This window comes from Castor canadensis, chromosome 7 (assembly GCF_047511655.1).
Source record: "Castor canadensis chromosome 7, mCasCan1.hap1v2, whole genome shotgun sequence".
Taxonomy (NCBI): Eukaryota; Metazoa; Chordata; class Mammalia; order Rodentia; family Castoridae; genus Castor; species Castor canadensis.
This window is the reverse complement of record NC_133392.1, coordinates 160,413,321-160,432,187: the sequence shown is the minus strand read 5'-3', so window position 1 is coordinate 160,432,187 and position 18,867 is coordinate 160,413,321. Positions and strand designations below refer to the sequence as shown.

The 18,867-nt window shown below is 49.9% G+C and overlaps 1 long non-coding RNA gene across 2 annotated transcripts in view; it reads left to right on the top strand.

Moving 5' to 3' along the window:
* The window catches only part of LOC141424714 (uncharacterized), a 28,971-nt gene that overhangs the window by 4,361 nt on the left and 5,743 nt on the right, over window positions 1-18,867 (top strand). For both annotated transcript variants that reach the window (XR_012449563.1, XR_012449564.1), the window contains exons 2-3: window positions 13,497-13,600; window positions 14,787-14,847. This is a non-coding gene — a long non-coding RNA (uncharacterized lncRNA). The remainder of the gene's footprint in view (window positions 1-13,496; window positions 13,601-14,786; window positions 14,848-18,867) is intronic.

Below are 18,867 nucleotides of genomic sequence, written 5' to 3'. Positions count from 1 at the left end.
CTCATTCTGGGTTCTGTAACCCTGAAGAAAGATTAGTTAGTGGTTAACACCTGAGTCATTTAGGAGCTGCATTTCTTTAGAAAGCTGGGCAAAGAAACAGGATTTCTAAGGGCAGCTGGCATCGGGTCAGCCACTTTTCCGCGCTGGGCGGTTCCATGAGATAAAACCCTAAACGCAGCCAGGTCAGGTACAATGTGACGTGCTGCCCTGGGTTCTGGAACACTGCCTCTGCATGGGCCTCAGGCAGGAAGAGCTGAAGCCTCCAGAGTTCAGTCCAAATGGGAAATCATACAACTGCACTTAAGAGCCCTGTGAGCCCAAAAGCCCTGCTAAAAGGCAAGTTTTCTGGAATCCTTTGTTCAAGTCTGGTGCTTGAATTTACTAATGGCTGAATCTCTCTGCAAGAAACAGGGCTAATTGTGGAGTGGCTTTGGAGTTAAATGCAAGAAAGAGGCAGGATTTGCACTTGAAATGCAGCGGCCACTGTGACTGAACACTCACAGGGATGGTTTTAAGCTCTTACTAACCACCATCTCCATAACCTTCCACCCCTGCCATCCTTGTCCTGCTGGGGCTGCAGAGAAAGTGGCTCTGGCAGCCCTTGCTGGTGGGTCTAAAGAGAATTCTTGATTCAGAAATGGAAAAAGGAAAGCCAGACCAAAAGTCTTTTGAGGTAGAAATCAATTTATGAAGACGCAATGTCTAGCCACAAAACGCTGCTGGCTGTATTCGCTCCTGGTCCTGTTTGTGTAGAAAGCAAGCTTCCCAATAATGCCTTGTGAAGATGGCAGATTAAAGCTGAATTTGCATCCTTTTGTGCATTCACTTTCTAGAGATGTTGAAATGAATTGCTTGATTACACCTTAGTCAATCTAGTTCTTAATTTGTTAAATTTTTTTCAAGTCACTAAATATTGTTAAGGTGGAGCGTATCTCAACCTTGGAATGGACTCGCAACCATGGAGGACATAGTTTCGTCTGTTTCTATAACCAAGTGTGTCAACAGAAGGACATTTAAAATAGGTACCTACAGCTGGGCACTGGTGGCTTGTGCCTGTGATCCTAGCTACTTGGGAGGCTGAGATCAGGAGGATCGCTGTTTGAGGCTAGCCTGTGCAAATAGTTGGAGAGACCCTGTCTCCAAAATAACCATAGCAAAATGGATGGGAGATGTGGCTGAAGCAGTAGAGTACAAGCACGAAACCCTGAGTTCAAATCCCAGTATCACCAAAAACAAAAAGTAGGTATCTTCAGATATTTTCAAACTGTGAAGCCCCATGAGGTGATTCATGCCTGTAATTTCAGGTACTCAAGAGGTGGAGATCAGGGAGGATCATGGCTCAAGACCAACATGGGCAAAAGTTCTCAAGACCCCATCTTAATGTAATCTGGGTGTGGTGGGGCACACCTATGATCCCCGATATGTGGGACAATAGATTTTTACTTCTAAACAAAGACCCAAGCCCGTAAGCCATATTGTAGGGGCCAGATGGACCCAATAATAGGTGGTATTTTGTAAACCTGTAGACCTACCCCAGCTCATGACCTTAACTGTGACTTTAGCCTTGTGGACTGGTCCTAGGGGAGGGACTTGACCCCCCAAGCCCTCACTTCAGTGAATGCTTGTGCGAGGGGAAAAGTAATTGTCGTTCTTTTCTCACTCTGGAGATGACCACATTCGGTCTATGGAAAGTGACCATCACTTTCACTGCATTTCCATGTTGTGCCAGAATTATTCTCTCACCAAATGCAAGGACCGAGGTAGATAGGTGTGCTGACTTTCCGGTAACAGGATTGAATTGGCACAGCCTACAATGTGCTGGCCTCCTCTTCATTCCTTTGAACATTCCCAAATCCCTGATGGAGGAGACACGAGAGGGGGTGTGTGTGTGCGGAATGTGTTCTTGTAGCCCTGAAGCCTGGCACACAGTAGGTCTTCAATACATTCAGTGACCTTGAAGGGCTGGGGGTCAGCTGGGGGCTGACTACTCTGTAGTCACAGCATTTGCTGTGAGGCTACTTTTGTCAAAAGTCTCCCTGGTATCAAGACTACTTTGGGGAGACATTGTTTCCTTCCTACAAAGCCTAGTGTCGTGAATTCTTTTCTCTTTTAATGTATTCTTCAAAATTGAGGAAGTAAAGATCATGTATATTTATGGTGTTCAAAATGATGTTTTGAAGTCTGCATATGTCATGGATCAGCTCAAGCTAGCTAAGGACCACACGCCTTATTTCATGCACTTGGCCTTTCAGGCCGGGGGAGCACGTAGTTTTCAACACACATGATGCATTGCTATAATCCCAATCTCCATGTCCAACTTATTCTTCCCAACTCGTGCTGTATCTCCCCAACCTCCACCCCCATCACAGTACACAGTGGCATCAGTTCTTAACCCCAGAACGAATGGCCCTGGAAATGATACTTCGGATGTCTTTGGACAAGTTTTCTCTAATCAAAAATGGCTCGATTTAGTGCTGTCCATGATAGGGGCTGCAGAACATTTACCACCAATGAAGAAAGGACTTGGCCTCCCTCTTCTTTTGTCCCTGTGTTTTTTGGTGTCCTTGTAACTTGTCCTGCAGTGGGGCTGGGTACAGAGCACACACTTGCAACCTGATTATTTAGCTGGGCTCTGCTTTGTCAACAAGTAGGAGAAGAAGATGGGGGAGACAGTGGTGGGCAGAGGACGGGGGAGCTCTCCTAGCTCATTCCTAGGGCTCTCACTTATCCCTTGGGAGGCTCCACCCCTCAAGGACCTCCCTTGGCCCTTTGCTCCGGGATCCCAGGAGATGGCATGGGATGACCCCATTGTAAAGTTCACCTGCCCTGGCCCCGGGTAAGTCTTCTTATTAATGGTGCTGGTGCAGTCTGTGGTCAGAAGACTTTCAAATTCTTTGTATCCCACCAGAAAGCATCCATGGCAGGACAAGTGTGTGTAAAGGGAGTTTATGAAAAGTTAGGGAAGAGAAATACAAATGGAAGCACAGTGGGGCCCAGGTGGAAGCCGGAAGCTGAGAGAGTGTCTTTCTGGTCTTTAGGAGTTTGTAAAACCTATGCTAACCTATGGGAAGGGAGAACCAGGTGATTCTCATTCAATAACCAATGACTGGGGAGGGGCACAGGTGGTTCTGACTAGGTGAAGGTGGCTTCTGAGCCAAAGCATGCTTCAATCTAAGATGTAGCATTTTTTTTTCTATTCCCTACTTTAGCCTGCCTCATTCTCACCTCCGAAGCCCCACACCTGTGCGTGTGTCTGCACTGCAACCATAGTAACTGCCCAGTGATGGTTTGTTGAACAAATGCACCTGTTCTCCAGTCTCCACGTACTGGTGTTCCGGCCAGGTCTGGAGGAGTATCAGGGCCAAGCAGCACATCACTGTCAATGATGAGCTGGGGTCACAGCGGAGCTCCCCACGTCACAATAAACCTGAGTGTATGGCCAGATGACCCTCATCTCTCTGCAGCTTCCTGAGCAGCCACTGGGTGCCAACAGGGAGCATGGCCCAGAGAGAGGAAGGGACAGTGGCTGGAGGAAGGGAGAGCATTGGTTAGAGATTAGAGACCAGCTGGGTCCAGCCCTGTCTGTGCCATTGTGACCAGGAGTAAGAAGACAAACTTGCAAGGCAGGATGACATCCACCCTACCGATGGGGTCAGGGTGCTCTCTGTTGAAGGCTGTGTGAGCCCTCGATGGGCATCGGCCCCTGCCTGTGTTTTGCCGCCATCATTATTGTGTTTTGGATTGTTGTACGCAGGTACACAATCCACGCAACTTTAACTGTTTCCCAGTGTGTGATTCAGTGGTCCTCCATACACGCAACTTTAACTGTTTCCCAGTGTGTGATTCAGTGGTCCTCCATACATACTCAGGACTCTCTCAGGTTCCAACACATTTGCATCAGCCCCCCAAAGCCCCATCTCATTAGCGGTCTCTCTCTCTACCCTATCCCCCTGGCCTCTCCCAGATGCCGATCACTTTCTGTCTCTAAGTAATTTCCTTATTCTGGACATCTCATCCGAACAGAATCCTACAACACATGTCCATTTGTGTTGGGCCTGTTCCACTGGGCATAAGTGTTCAAGGTCATCCTTGTGGTAACATGAATCGGGGTTTTGTTGCTTGTATGGCTGAGTGGTGACCACTGTATGCTGGGACTTGACTTGCTTCTCCAATATTCACCTAGTGATGGCGTTCTGGGTGTTTCCACCTTTCAGCCAACCTGTGGAGTGTTGCAGGTTGCTTTTGTGATATGACAAAGATTAACAGGAGGGCTTGCAGGCTCTCTCAGAGGCCCCTTGGTATCTGGGTACACACGAGAGGAAGCAGGGATGCCCTGGGTGCCTGTCCTCCCTGTCCTCCTTGTCCTCCCTGTCCTCCTTGTCCTCTCTGTCCTCCCTGGAGCATCTTCTTTTGTTTGTTTGCACACTGGTCTGCATCAGGTGATATTTAAGTAAAGGGTCACCTGATTTCCAAGGTGACCAAGACCTGTGGCTTCTCCCCAAATCTCCTTTTACAGCAGGGACTGGCTCTAGGTCACCTGTTCTGCAGTGGCAGAGCAGGCCAGTGTTGAGGACCAACTGGTCAGTCACTACATTTGGGGTTTCCTGTTTGGAAACTGCTCTAGGTCTCTGTTCAGTTCTGTTTCCATGACTAAGCTATTCTGAAGTCTGCCCTTAGCCAGTGTCGGTGGGGCCAAGGGTGACCAATGACCAGCATTGGACCCTAGGCCAGTCCACAGATGGTTCCATAAAAAATTATCATGAAATTCATGGGATCCAGAAAAGAAACTGAGTCCCTACTACAGCCATACTTATCCATCAGTTGTCAGTGTCCTTTTATTCCTAGTAGAGTCTCAAATATGAGGGCACAAGGTCAAGAAGTGTTCCACTCACGACCACATGGCTGACCACTGCGTCATTACTGCTGTGGAGTTTCAGAGGGCAGCCGGGACTTGCACTGCAGGTGTCTGGATAGACAGGGTTGGAGGGCATCCATGCCAGGTGGGCTGTGCAGGAACAAGGCAGCAGGGCTTTGCCTGTGCCCCCTGAGGAGAGTTTTATCAGAATCCACATTTTGCAAAGGAGGAAACTGAGGCACAGCTCCTAGGTTCTGTGCAGGGCTGAGGCAGGATTCAAGCCTCTTTGCTTGCAGTCCACATTACTCACAGACAGTGGTTATCCCCAACCCCCCCAAAAACCCCGAGATTATAATTTCACACACTGTTTTGAAATCTGTGTTTTCATTTAACAAATATACCATGAATATTTTTCCATATATTTGAATATTCTTTGACAACATAACTTTTAAAGGCCACACAGTATTTTATCATCCGGGTGTAGTAGGATTTATTTTACCAACCCTCTAATCTTCAACATTGAGGCTGTTCCCAATGTTTCAGTGGCTATAAATACCACTGAGAGAAACATTCCCAGCAGATAAATCTTTTTACTTCTCTCTGGTTATTTCCTTTGTAGAAAAACTCTAAAGCAAAGTTGCCGGGTCAAAGAGTCTACCATTATAAAATGATACACATATCCGCAAGTCCACGGTGAAGGCCTTAGAATCAAAACTGTTTTTAGAAGCTGCAAGAATTATCATATCAAGATAGCATTCCCTGGGTCAGACGTAATGGTGTTAGTTTTCCACTTGCACCTGAACTCTGAAAGCAAATGCTGACAACAACAATTAGTGAAACACAGTGTTAGCTAGGGAGCTAATGGAAGGTCAGCTCTTGTCATTGCTGGAGGGTGACAGACTTTACCCCCGAGTAAGACTGCAAAGGTGGTGGTGAAGGTGTGGACGGTCTTAAATTCACTCAGGTGGTTTTAGCAACTCCAGCCTTGCATGCTCAAAGCTTGTTCCTCTCAGAAAACAAGCGGAGTCCAGGATTACTAGCGCCTTTGGCAGAGATGCCAACCCCCTCGGTGTGGATTCTCCCGGTAGAAATCTGCCTTTGCTGAGTTGCACCAGGGCTCTGGGCTGCCTGGTTAGAGATTCCATTCCTTCCTCCCTTGCTGCTAGGCATGGCCGCTGGACTAAGCTGTCACCATCAGAAAGGGACAGAGAATGAGGAAGAAAAGTTCCTTGCCCTCTTCCCGGTTCCCTTCCCTCCCACCATCTGCATTGTGAGGTAGGCCTTGGGGGCCCTTCTACCATGCAGAGGGGACAGACTGGGGACTGTTGGGTACTAGTGTGTGACAAAGCCTGGTCCCTGACTGAGCTTACAGAATAAGGAAATCTACCATGGGTAGGCATTCGTTTTGTAGAAGCATCAGAACTTAGGGTCTTCTTGTGAGAGCAGGTGAACCCATCTTAGGGATGAAGTAACTGAGGCCTGGTGAAGAGCTTGTAACTTAGGAGCAAAGGGACAGGGTTAGACCCAAATGGCTTGACTCTGGGGCAGTCTCTAAGGGCTTCCTCAACCGTGCTACCTTACACAGGGTACCAGTGGTCACCTCCAGGAGAAATGGGTGGAACAGTTTGGCAAATCCTAACCATTTTAGAAGTTATTCTGGAATATCCATGAGACCTCCTTAGGGGAGGGAGCCAGGGGACAGATGGCTTGACAGGAGACAAAAAAAGGACACAGACTCGAAGCCTGTGTTTGAGTTCTGCTGCCACCACCCACTTGGGGACTTTGTCGGGTCTCTCGGAGCACCCTTCTTTTCTCTTCTTTAAAATGTTATTTCAAAAGAACCCTGCGAGGGTTTAGAAAATAATGTAGCTGGAGGATTCAGAGCAAATCCTAGAGAAACCATTCAATAAAGGAGGCTTTTATTTTCATGAATACAGCTGTCTCGTGGTCTCTGCAGGGGGGTTGCTTCTAGGACCCCCAGAGATTGCAAAATCTGTGCATCCTCAAGTCCCTTCTGTAAGATGGCATTGTGTTTGCACAGAACGTATGCACAGCCTTCTGGACACTTTAAATCATGGCTAGATTAGTTACAATGCAGAGCAAATGTAATGTAAGTAGTCACACTGTATCATTTGGAGACTATTGATAAGCAAAAAGTCTGCATGTGCTCAGTACAGTAGAAGTTTTTAAAATATTTTTGATCCAGGGTTTGTGAAGGCACAGAGGTGATGAGGGCTCCATCTGTACCATGTTTCCATATCCCCACACGTCTACCCTGGGTGCTGCCCTCAGAACAGACTGACCGGGCCCCTCTGCATCTCCCATGGTGGATGGTGGAGTTTGACCCTTGGCCCAGGCTGGCTGGCACAGGCAGGAAGCTGGCTCTGGGGCTGCTCTGCCCTGCTCTGGAGAAGTGTGAGGGTCCCAGGTGGTCAGACAACAGGTGTTGGCCAGCAGGAGCCAGAGCCCGGGCAGTTGGCCCAGTGTTTCCCTCCCAAACTCCAGCCACCCTGACGGGGACAGGCGGAGCTCAGAAGCCAGGGCCAAGGCTGCACAAGCCTGGGTCCACAGCAGTTCCATCACGGAGAGATTCGGACCTCCTGAGTCGGCGCTCTCTGCTCTCTCTAGCCTGGGCTCAGAGCCAGCCGACAGAGCAGGGGCCCGGTCAAGGCCCCTCAGCCTTGCATCAAGCATCAAGCTTGGGGTCCGAGCCTTCAGGACACTCAGGGAAGGAGGTGCAGAGACATGGAGGTAGGCGAGGTCAGGCTGAAGAGGGAGGAGGTCACCCTATTACCCTATCAGTAATCATGATCGGGTGTAAAACAGGGAAGTTAAAATGTGCACATTTCAGATGTGAATCTTTCAGAGCAGTGAAACTGAGGCCAGGGGCAGTGAGCGAAGCTTTTTAGAGACCACTGAGTAGCAGGGGTCATCTCCAGCTCCCATGAGAGAGCTGCTCGCCTGTGTGCATCTGAACTTCCTCTGGTACAGGCAGGGCACTGTGAACCTGCAGCCAGGAGATGCTGCCGACCAGCCCATGGGTTGCCTTCCATCCTGTCTCCGAGCAGTGGCCGGGTGAACTCCCAGGATGCGTGGGAGGCAAACCAGACACAGAAAGCAGCAAGGCATGTTCCAGTAAGGGCAGAATGTTCTGTAGGACAGGGACCAGATGCCAGGAAGTTCTGTTGCTGTGAGCCAGCCCTGCCAAGTCAGCTGACCTCAGAGGAAGGAAGCGGGGCAAGTGGAGGCTGTGGGTCAGCCAGGCCGTGGCCACAGAGGGCACAGCCTAGGCTGTGCAAAGTTGCATTACTCCTAGGAACAAAATCGTCAGCTTCAAAACAGACAGAGAATATGGTCAGCGTGATATTGATGCTTTCAAAACCAGTGAGAACTTTTTCCCCTAAGAAAAAGCAAAAGGCAACCCCAATGAGTGGGAGGCATGGACTTGTCACAGGCTTGACAATGTGGACTGGAGCTGGGACAGCAAGAGTGGTCTGGGCCAGAAGGAGCCCTGGGCTGCAGCAAAGAAGTCATTTCAAGATAGGACACCTGTGAAGGGGTGTCACTGCTTGTTTTAACAGCTGCTGATTAAAAAAAAAATATTGCTTTGAAGTGGAATAGATGAGGCGAGGCTCTAGTTCTTTGTGTCATCATCAAACGCTAGCCCTGTGCTCTGCCCTGGGCACTTCAGAGCCCTGGTGCTGCCCCTACAGGTTCCCACCACAGGGGATGTTCTACCTACCTCCCCCAGAACCTTCTGGATGTTCTTTGATGACTGGACAAACCCAACTTGTCAGCTTAGACACCCCTTGCTGGGATATGGTCCCTTACTGAGCTGTTTGAAGTGGCACCTCCCCCTCCACAGCACTCCACAGCTCCCAGGCCCACTTACCTTCCTCCCTGGCACTTTTTAAACATAACATAGTCCAGTTACTGCTCTGTTATAGCCTGTCTCCTTAATAAAATGTCAGCTCCATGAGAACAAAGGTTTTTGTCTCCTCCCCTTCCAACACCCCCCACACCGTTCTGTTTTTTGGGCCATTGATTTCCTAGGATTTACGACATGCATGGCACATGCTAGGTGCTTAAAGACCACTTATGGAAGGATGGACACCTGGACTTGTGTGCACAGTACAGATCCTGTTCTCGTTCCCAGGGGAATGAGTTGCAGGATGGCAGTGCACCGAAGGCTTTGCTCCTGCACAGAAAGGGTTCTTCATGTCAGGGATGGAGAAGCCGAAGCCAGCCCAGCCCAGCCCTCGATGTTGAGCCTCTGTGGCAGCCAGTGCACTGTCCTTGTTAGGCTGTGTGGGAGAGACCTCTGGCCTCCTCTTTTCTGGAGCTTTCTGTTATGGGCAAGGGACCAGCTCAGCTCTAGGTCACAGAGAAGAACCATGTCAGCAGCAGACAATTTAGGATGGGCCTGGGGACCAGCACCCAGACTGAGGGGAGAGGGAAGTCCCCACTTCCCTCTGACCAGCTCCCTGGGACTCATTCCAATATCTACCCACACCCAGAGGGCAAATGATATTAAGGCCAGATGGAGGGATGGGGCAAGAAGGGCAGAGCCTGCCCCATGCATGGAGTGGTCAGAGCAGGGCCTCCATGTTTAGTGATCACAGGGTGAGAGGCCACAGGAGGCTCAGGGATTGGGGAAAGACATGCAGGGCCACCGAGGCACCTTCCAAGTGCGGAATGAGTGAGAATTTTTGTCAGAAGAAGAGAGTGCCTGGGGAAGGGTCCCAGAAGACCTGGGGTGCAAGTTCTCCCGGTTTTGTCCTCTCCGGGCCCCCTGTGTTCCACCCATCACCTCCCAGCCAGCTCACCCTCCCCAGGGGCTGGTCATGGGGAAGCCAAAGTTCCCAGCACGGCCGCACTCCTCTGTTAGCAACTGCTGTGTGGTAAGGCCGGAAATTTGATGTATGGCCTTGGTTCTGAGCTCCCGGTCCCCAAGGCCTCAGCTGGAGGTCCCTGCTCACCTAGTAGCCAAGGCCTCACCTGGCCAGCACCCTCACTGGCCTCACCCAAGGCAATCCCCTTCCTGCCAGCCCATGGAATCATTCAGTAACCATTCACATCCCACACAGGACCAGGATTACCCCACATTTCTGTACTACGAGGCCTGCCTCTCTGTGCCTGAGTGCACTCCTGCGTGGCCCTATGTGGCTCGCCACACCCTCCTCCCCACCTTGTGTGACTTATAAACCGCTAAGCTCAATGTCCCATGTGGGTGGGAGTCCCTCCCCCACTAGCAGGATGGAGAGGAGGAGGTCAGAACAGTGGCTTAGGAAGAAAGTGTCCGTCGGAAATGAAAGCCTGGCAGGGAGAGGCTTCCGACCAGCTGTCTTCCAGGAGGGGACAGGGCTGGGGCGAGGCAAGGACCTGAGGCTCCTCACAGAAGCCAAGGACCCCACCCACATTCCTACTCTCACTGAGGTTCTGATCACATCTGTGTCCTTAATCCTGGGCTGGGGTCTGATCCAGAACTGTTTGTTGAATGAATTAGTGAACAAATGATGAGTTGGGAGGAAAAGTCTAAGTTGCTGGGCAAAACCCATCAACAGTGGGTAGAACAGGTTTGGGTCACCTTCCCTCTCCCTCATCTTTATGCTTTACAAACACAAATAAAATGCATTGAATAGGCTCTGTGCCTGGGCTGAGCAGCGGGAGACATGGAGGTTCAGATGTCACACAGCCCCCTAGGTGTGGTGACCTGGGGGTGAAGAGTGAGAATCTGTGCTTGCCCTGAGACTCAGGCGGGATGAAGAGGGAGGTTAGGGAGGTGGCCAGGCTTCCTGAATCAGCAGCTTGTAAGAACAAACGGCAGGTGGAGGGAATGTGAGGGAAACTCTGAGCATCCATCGCTCTCCTGTTCCACTAATGGCAAAGACCCAGGATAATCACGACGGAAAACGGCCGGGGGACTGCAGATGCATCTGTGGCTTAGCTGTTGAGGAGGCGCCTCTAGCAACGCGGACTATTTTGGATGCTGAAACCTAAATAGTGCATGTCTTTGGGGACACGCAAATAAAATCCACCAGTAGATTCACCCACAGGCAAACAGCCGTGGGGAAAGAGGGTGCATGTCCACAGGTAGGCAGTCACAGCAGCGGGAAGGTGGAAGCCACCCAAACGCTTATCAACTGAGGAATGATGGATGGACGTGGCTGAATCCGTGCTCTGGCTTTTATTTGGCCATAGAGTGAAGAACTGACACAACCCACAACAGATGACCCCTGGGGAAATGTTTCGCTCAGTGAAAGGAGCTGGATGTAGAAGGATGCATAAAGTATGCCTCTATTTGTGTGAAGTGTCAGAACAGGCACGTCTACACAGGGAGAAATAGATGGGTGGTCCTTGGGGCTGGGGTGAGGTTGGGGGATGGTGATGAGGAGTGATAAATCCTTATGACTTATCACCCTCCCTCTTTGTTCTTGGAGGTGGGCCTGTTGGAGTGAGACTGGGGGGTCCCGGGAGGCAGAAACACACACACCTGCTGGGGACTCTCTCCCCAGGGTTTTGGTAGGACAGATGAATGCTTTGAGGACAATGGCAGGGAAAGGCAGCAATGTGCAAAGCTGGTCCTGGCCTTTGTGCTCCCTCTCCCCTTCCTCCGCCAGCATTGTAGTCCTGCTGTCTGTGTGAGCCAAATGGGAGGACATGGCAGAGAGGTGGCTACCAAGTAACCACACATGGACTGAAGAAGGAGAAGTGGATGGCATGGCCAGGTGTCCTGCCCCACTGGCCAAGGGCAGTGAGTAGGGAGCCACACTGCCCCAGCTTCCCTAGCCGAGTAGGAGGGAGTGAGAGAAGAGGCCCTGGTTTATGGGCCACTCTTTCTTATGCATTGTCTGTGTCCGCTGGCTTGGGCTGGTTCATCTGCTACAATCTCCATCCTTCCCATGAGGCCACAGTGCAGAGGCCATAGTTGGTTGTGGTCATTCCTCTCTCTTCCTGTGAAAAGAGAGATGAGAATGTGAGGAGTCAGCTCACAGACCTGTTGGAGGCTGGATGACCTGAGGTAAGGTCTTCAGCAGCCTGACACATGCTGTCCCTGCAACCCTGAGCTAATGTGAGTGCACCTGCAGCCTGGCCAGTGCTTTAATTTTTGCAGCTCTTTGGGCGTTGGTGGTCTCAGATGAAGGCCAGGACCTGATCAAGAAGAGAGAGGCAGAGGCCTGTACCTGGGAATCAGGGCTTCGCTTCCATTCGCAATGGTGTCCCCCTGGGAGGAGTCCCTTCTTTAGGACATGGGTCCTTACTCCCAGCCTCGGTGTGGCTTCATTAACATATAAGAATTAGAATGGGATTAAGTCATTAGAATGGGCTCTAATTCAATCTCACTACTGTCCTGTAAGAAGAGGAGATCCGGATACAGAAGGATGGTCAAGTAAGGACACAAGGAGAAGAGGCTACCTCTAAGCCAAGGAGGGGCCTCAGGAAGAAGCAACCTTGGTCTCAAACTCACAACATCCAGACCCAAGGGAGAACGGATTTCAGTTACAGCTGCGTCTATGCTGTTGTGCTGTGAGCTCTCACCAGACTACACAGACAGTGACCCTACACTGGGCAGAGTGCATCTGTGGTGCCCCAGCTGGCCATGTGGAAAGTCATTACACAGAACGGAGGGACTCCTGTCACACCATGCAGATAGAGATGGGGAGGACCCTGCTCCAGGAACGACCTTGTGAACCAACCCAGCTATGCTGCCTTTAAGTCTCTCCTTCACTCCGCAGCCAATGGCAGAGTTGTCAGCCAGGACCTCAAGACCCACGTTTGCAGCACTGTGGTCATTACCAGTCAGAGCTGTCCAGCTCTGACAGCTAAAGAGTGAGGTCTCTGGGCTGTGCATGCCTGGATGCCAACCCTACTCTGTTTATTCCCTATTTTTGTTTGACTTTGTCCCATATTTGTGTCAAAAGTGTGTCACCAACCACAGTTGGCAGCTGCTTTGCTGTTGATCATTCACAACGTCACCTGAGAAGGAAACAGGATCCCTGACTTCTGGCACATGAAATTATGAATCTCCTAGGACTGCTATGACAAAGCACCAGGAGCTGGGTGGCTTCACCAGCATTTATTCTCTCCCTGTCTAGAGGCCAGAAGTTCAAAGCCAACGTGTCAGTAGGGCCATGCTCCCTTCTAGGGAGAGAGGGTTCTTCCTTGTCTCTTCCAGCCTCTGGTGGTTCTGGTCATCCTGAAATTCCTTGACTGTGGCTGCATCATTCCTGTCTCTTCCTCTGTGTTATCAGCTTTCAGTCACTGTGACAAAATACCTGAGGTTTTGGGTCATGGTTTCAGAGGTTTCCATCATGGTCCCTTGGCCCTGTCACTTTGGGTCTGTGTGAGGCAGAACATCATGGCTGGGACGGTGTGGTAAAGCAAAGCTTCTCACCTCGTGGTGACCCAGAAGCAAAGAGAGAGAAGGAGGAAGGGATGGTGTTTCAATATTCCCTTCCAGGATACAACTGACTTCCTCCAACCTAGGCCCCACCTCCTGAAGCACCTCTAAATAGCACCATCAGTTGGGGATCAAGGTTTTAACATGTGAGCTTGTGGGGAACATTTAAAATCCAAACCATAACAACCTCCATTCTCACGTGGACCCCTCCCCTCTGTGTTTGTCTCCTCTTCTTATAAGGACACCAGCTGCTGGATTTGGGGCCCACCCTAACCCACAACAGCCTTATCTGCTCTGGACCACATCTGCCGAGATCCTGTTTCTAAATGAAGTCACATTCGCAGGTATGGGAGATAGGGATTGAGCATGTCTTTCAGGGGACACAATTGAACCCCTCACAATGGCCAGGTGATCCTGCCAGCCCCTGGAGCAGGAGTTCACCTGGCTCAGCAGGTCACCAGCCAGAGTCAGGTCACTGCTGGAGGTCTGCAATGTCCGAGGGCTCAGGAGTTTGGAGATTTGTCTGTCACCTCGCCCTTCAAGACAGGAGGCTCTTCCTGTGTTTGAATTACTGATCCAATTAGGCTAACAGAAGTGCTATGTAGTCTGGAAGATATCCTTGGGATGGTGACTCTTAATGAGTAGATAAGAATGATTTGTAATAAATACATGAGTTACGGGTTTGCAAATGGTGCTCCTGAGACAGTAGGAGAGAGCTGTCTCTGACAATAGTATCTTCTACTCCTTGGTTTAGAGGACTCTCCCTGCTGACCAGGTGTGAGCCGATCTTAGACTGGGTCCCGTGCAAACGAGCTGACAGTGTCCCTTGGCCACAGGCTACACTCCATCGGTTCCAAAATCTCATCTTCCCACCAAGTGTGGCTGCAGAGTTAATAAAGGGACGATGTTGCCACTGGAGGCAAACAGGGACCCCTCCTTAGTGCAGAGACAATCCTCAAATTCCATTCCTCACAGACCTCCGAATAGAAACACATCCCACAGGGCATCACACTGTCCTTGCATGTGGCCTGTGTGCTGTTTCCACCCACACTGATATTTACAGAGACTGTGTAGTTAGTGGGTCACCTGCAGGGTTTGCTGCCCTCAGGAAACCAAGGTGCTGGGCAGGTGGTGAAGCCTGCAGGGTGAGGATGGGCCCTTTCATGTCTTCTCCACCCTCTAAGTAGGGCTCAGTTCCAGGATGGGTGCAACTTTCTTAGTGCCGCTGTGAACGTTGGAATGGAGGTCGCTTGCTGTATGTTTAATTTATAGCCCAAGCAGTGGATTCATAATTCAGAGGGTGCTGCCCTAAATAACATGTGCACTTTGAGCTAGGTAAAGATGGGAGATTGGGCCCTTTAAAGAAACCCATAAAGCCCCGTTTCTCTCCCATCCTATGAGTTCTGCTCTCCTGAGCAACTTTTCAGCTCCCTGAGAATAGCTTGTTTTGAGCAAAGAGAGATGGTAAAAATGAAAGAAGAAAATTAAAATGAAAATTTAATTAAATCCCTCTTTGATCATTCTCCCCAGAACCAGAGGAGGATCTGCCACCATTCAGTCACAAATAGGATAACCTGTCCGGTTAATTACGGTAAGGAATCAGCCAGCCAGGTGGGAGGGAACTGAACCCATAAACGCTCAATGGGAGTGAGTCTAACCTTCCATTGTTTGCTGTTTCTCCTTTGTCAAGGCTCGGGGAGAAAGGGCTCTTTGTCCTTCCTTCCAGGTCTCCAGCCTCCCTCCATGAAGCCCCTCAAAGAGGGCTAGGGCTGACCATGGGTTGAAGGACCCCAAAAACCCTGGTCTGTATTTTCCAGGCCAGGGAGGTTGGTGGTAGGATTTTTCCAAATTTTTCAAAACTATTTTAGTTGGCACGAAATGGTTGTCTGTGCTAGCGGGGGTACAGTGTGAGAGCCTGAAGCGTGCATGAAGGTTAGTGATCGGATGGCTAAGCAGGAGCTTTCCTTTTTAAACCTGCTCCCTCCGTCCTGCTCCTGGAAGCTGCATTCTTAAAGTGAGATGACACAAATGACAAACAACTAGTCACACTGCCTGTCTAGTGGTGTTAGCTCAACCTCTGTGATGTCACTTCACCTGGGTCTGAGTCACCTTCTGACAGAACACAGAACAGTTTAAAAAGTGAGTGCACACATTCACAGTGTGCACACCCCTGTGCAGACGCACTCATAAGTACACACAAACAGGCGCACATACAGATACACCGAGACCGTACAAAGAGACACACGGATATGCACACACAGATGCACACGCTTGTGCACACACACGGGTGCACACACATGCACACGCAGATGCACAGACGTGCACACAGAAAGATGCACACACTTGTGCACAGGCACACAGATGCACAGACTCATAGTAGATAGATACACGCACACGTAGTGGGATTTGGTGCCCCAGAGCTTCTTCATGCAGTGCTCCCAACCTCTGGCTTTTGTGCTGTGACAAATTCAGGAGTCTGGTTGTGAGCCCTACACTGTGGGAAATCTTCCACTTTGTCCGCACACAGGAAGAGAAAACAAAGCAAAGCAGTGATGTGGAACTCATGGTGGTAGGATTTATGGGGAACGAACATCTTCTTTTAAACAATTTAGGAGAAAGTATTTTGCTAAGCAAATGGTGTTTTAAAGAATTTCAGAGGCATTGTTTAAATTATTAAAAGGATCAATTGTTTCCCAGCATTTTGGGAGCATCGTTTGCATATGATTAATATAACTATTTTAAACCATCGCTTCAGGGCCCTGTGTCTCTGAACAATTTTATTAGACGTCTTTGTTTCATTAGTTTGAAAAAAAGCATGCAAGTAATATGTTTTTGATTCCTCAAAGTCCAGTTTTCTTCAGATTCAGACTGACGTTCCTACAGAAGAGAAGCCTCCCCTTATCTGTCTATGTGTTAGTCAGCTTTCTGTTGCTGTGACAAAATGTCTGAGACAAACAGCTTATGAGGAGGAAAGGTTTATTTTGGCTCATGGTTCCAAAGGTTTCATTCCATGGATTTTTGGCCCTGTTGCTTTGGGGCCTGTGGGAAGGTGGTACATGTGATAGGAGTGTGTGAAGAAGCTGGGAAGCAGAGGGAGGGGAAAGGGCCCAGGCCCTAACATCCCCTTCAAGAGCACGTCTCCAGTGACCTCACCTCCTCCCACAAAGCTGCACATCCTAACAGCACCACAACCTGGCAACCAAGCCTTCATCACATGGCCTGTGAGGGACCCTCCAGATCCAAACCATCCTGGTCTACAAAATAACCCACCTGCAAACCAGGGGCATGAGGCAAAAGGGACTCCATACTCCTTGCGGTTCTTGGGCTGGCCAAGCAGTTCTGAGGCTGACCTCACCAGGCTGCCTCAGAGGAGTGTTGCAAATGGGGCCAGGCTCCGTGGGGACAACTCCACGTGGCTTTCCATCCCTGGCTTCCTCCTGGTGGGGTGTCTCAGGAAGCATTTCAAGAAGGCAATGACCATGTCATGTGTCCACTTGACGGGGCCACAGGGTGCCATGATGTTTGGTGAAACACTATTTCTTGGTGTCCTTGTGGGCGTGTTTCCGGATGCAGAATTGGTGCAGATGGCTCTGCTCAATGTGGGTGGAGGAAGGGAGAACTCGCTCTGTCTGACTGCTTGAGTTGGGACGTTCATCTTCTCCTGCTCTTGGATGGGGACATACACCATGAGCTCCCTTGGTTCTCGAGCCTCTGAACTCACACTGGAGCTCTACCACCAGCCCCTCCTGGGTCTCCAGCCTGCAGACAGCAGATGGTGTGACTTCTCAACCTCAATTCCCTCTCTCTCTCTCTCTCTCTCCCCCTCTCCCTCTGTCTACCCCTCTCCCTTCCCCTCTCTCTCCCCTATTTGTTCTGTTTCTCTGACTTACATAGCTGCCAGACTCACATGTGTCATTTCTACATTCTGTTGGTTAAGGCGAGCCTCCTCCCCCATTCAAGCACTGCAGCTCTTAACCAGGGGAGAGTTTGGGGCCATATTTGACACACCACAGGAGAATTAGTAAAGGATGGAGGATCTTTGCTGGAGAGGGAACCAGGTGGCCATGGCCCTCTCTCTGGGACACAGATTCTAAGGTCCTGTTCAGACTCTTCTTTACCAGCAGCTCAGAGAATGGTTTGGGTAAGTTCCCCCCAAAAGACAGAATGTGGAGGTTTAGTGAAAAACCACATGTGAAGTAATTTAAAAGAAAACAAAATGTCCTTTGTGCATGATATGAGCCTCTTTGTCAGCTCTTGCCCCAAGCCCCTTCCCTGAGTGCTGTCAGATGCCTGAGGATGGACAGTTGTGCCCTTGGACCTTTGCTCCTAAAATCCCATTTTGAGAAGCTGGTGATAGCCCGAGAGGGCTTGGACACTGCCTTCCTTTCCTTGGATGGCCACGGCAAAGCACCACAGACAGGGTGATTCTACCAGCAGACACTGATGTCTGCACAGCTCTGGACGTCAGAAGTCCAAGACCAAGGCACTGGCAGGTTGGCTTTTTCTGGGCCCTCCCAGTCCCATCTTCTTGGTCCACATATGGTCTTTCCCCTGTGCTTGTATCCCTGGAGTCTCTCTATGTCCAAATCTCTTACATGACACCATTCCTGTCACATTAGGCTCCACCTTAATGACCTCATTGTAAGTTCATCACCCTGTGAAGACCTTATTTCCAAATGTGAGGTTCTGAGTTAAGGGGAGAGGGTACAATTCTGTTCCTTGCAGATGTGGTATCCTCTGTAGGAAGAACTGAATTTGTCCTCAGCACACCTCTCTGTCCTTGGAACACAGAGGATGCTCACACATCAGGCCGATGCAGCATGGTGACCGTTATTTTAGGGAGGTGAGAGCAGGTGGGCTCCACCACTCCCACTGATGGCAAGATGGAGCCCACAGCTGCAGGTAGGTTTCTGGTTGACAGGAAACAGAAATTTACCTCCCGTCTTTAATTTGCAAGAAAGTTCTTTTTTTTTTTTTAACAACTTAATTTTGGATGGCTTCATCAAAGAAATGACATTGACATGAATGCATTTAACTTGGAAAAAAAACACCTCAAAGAACTTTGTGAAATGTCAAAACTGGATGGATGAGAACCAAAGTGAACATAGAACGGATTGTTTTCTGTTTCCCTCTTCAATCCATCGCACCCACACTTCCATCCTCAACATCAAAGGCACCACGGGATGGCAACACCTTTCTGGAGCATTAATTATTCTTGAAGCCCTCCTGTGAAGCGTGGGGCCATTCATTTCCCTCTCTTAAACAGGGGTCCTGAACCCAGGAGGCAAGATGACTAACCCGGATGGAAATCACTGGGGAGGGTTAGGAAATTGGGTTTGGTTTGAATTTGGGGGTGGAAAATAAGGGACGTGTTCAGGAAGTCAGGGAAGAAGAATGGGTCTTTCTCCAGGTAAGGTGCTGGTTGACAGCATCAGGGTGGAGCAAATACTGTACATGAGACTTGGGGATAAGATGAATCAAGTCTGAATCACCCTAGGGAACTCACCTTACACTGTAGTCAGCTCTGCCATGACCAGCCTCCCAGGGGCATCTGGCCAGAAGAGACCCCACCACCTTCCACTCATCATTTGGAAACATCGCTCAAGACGGT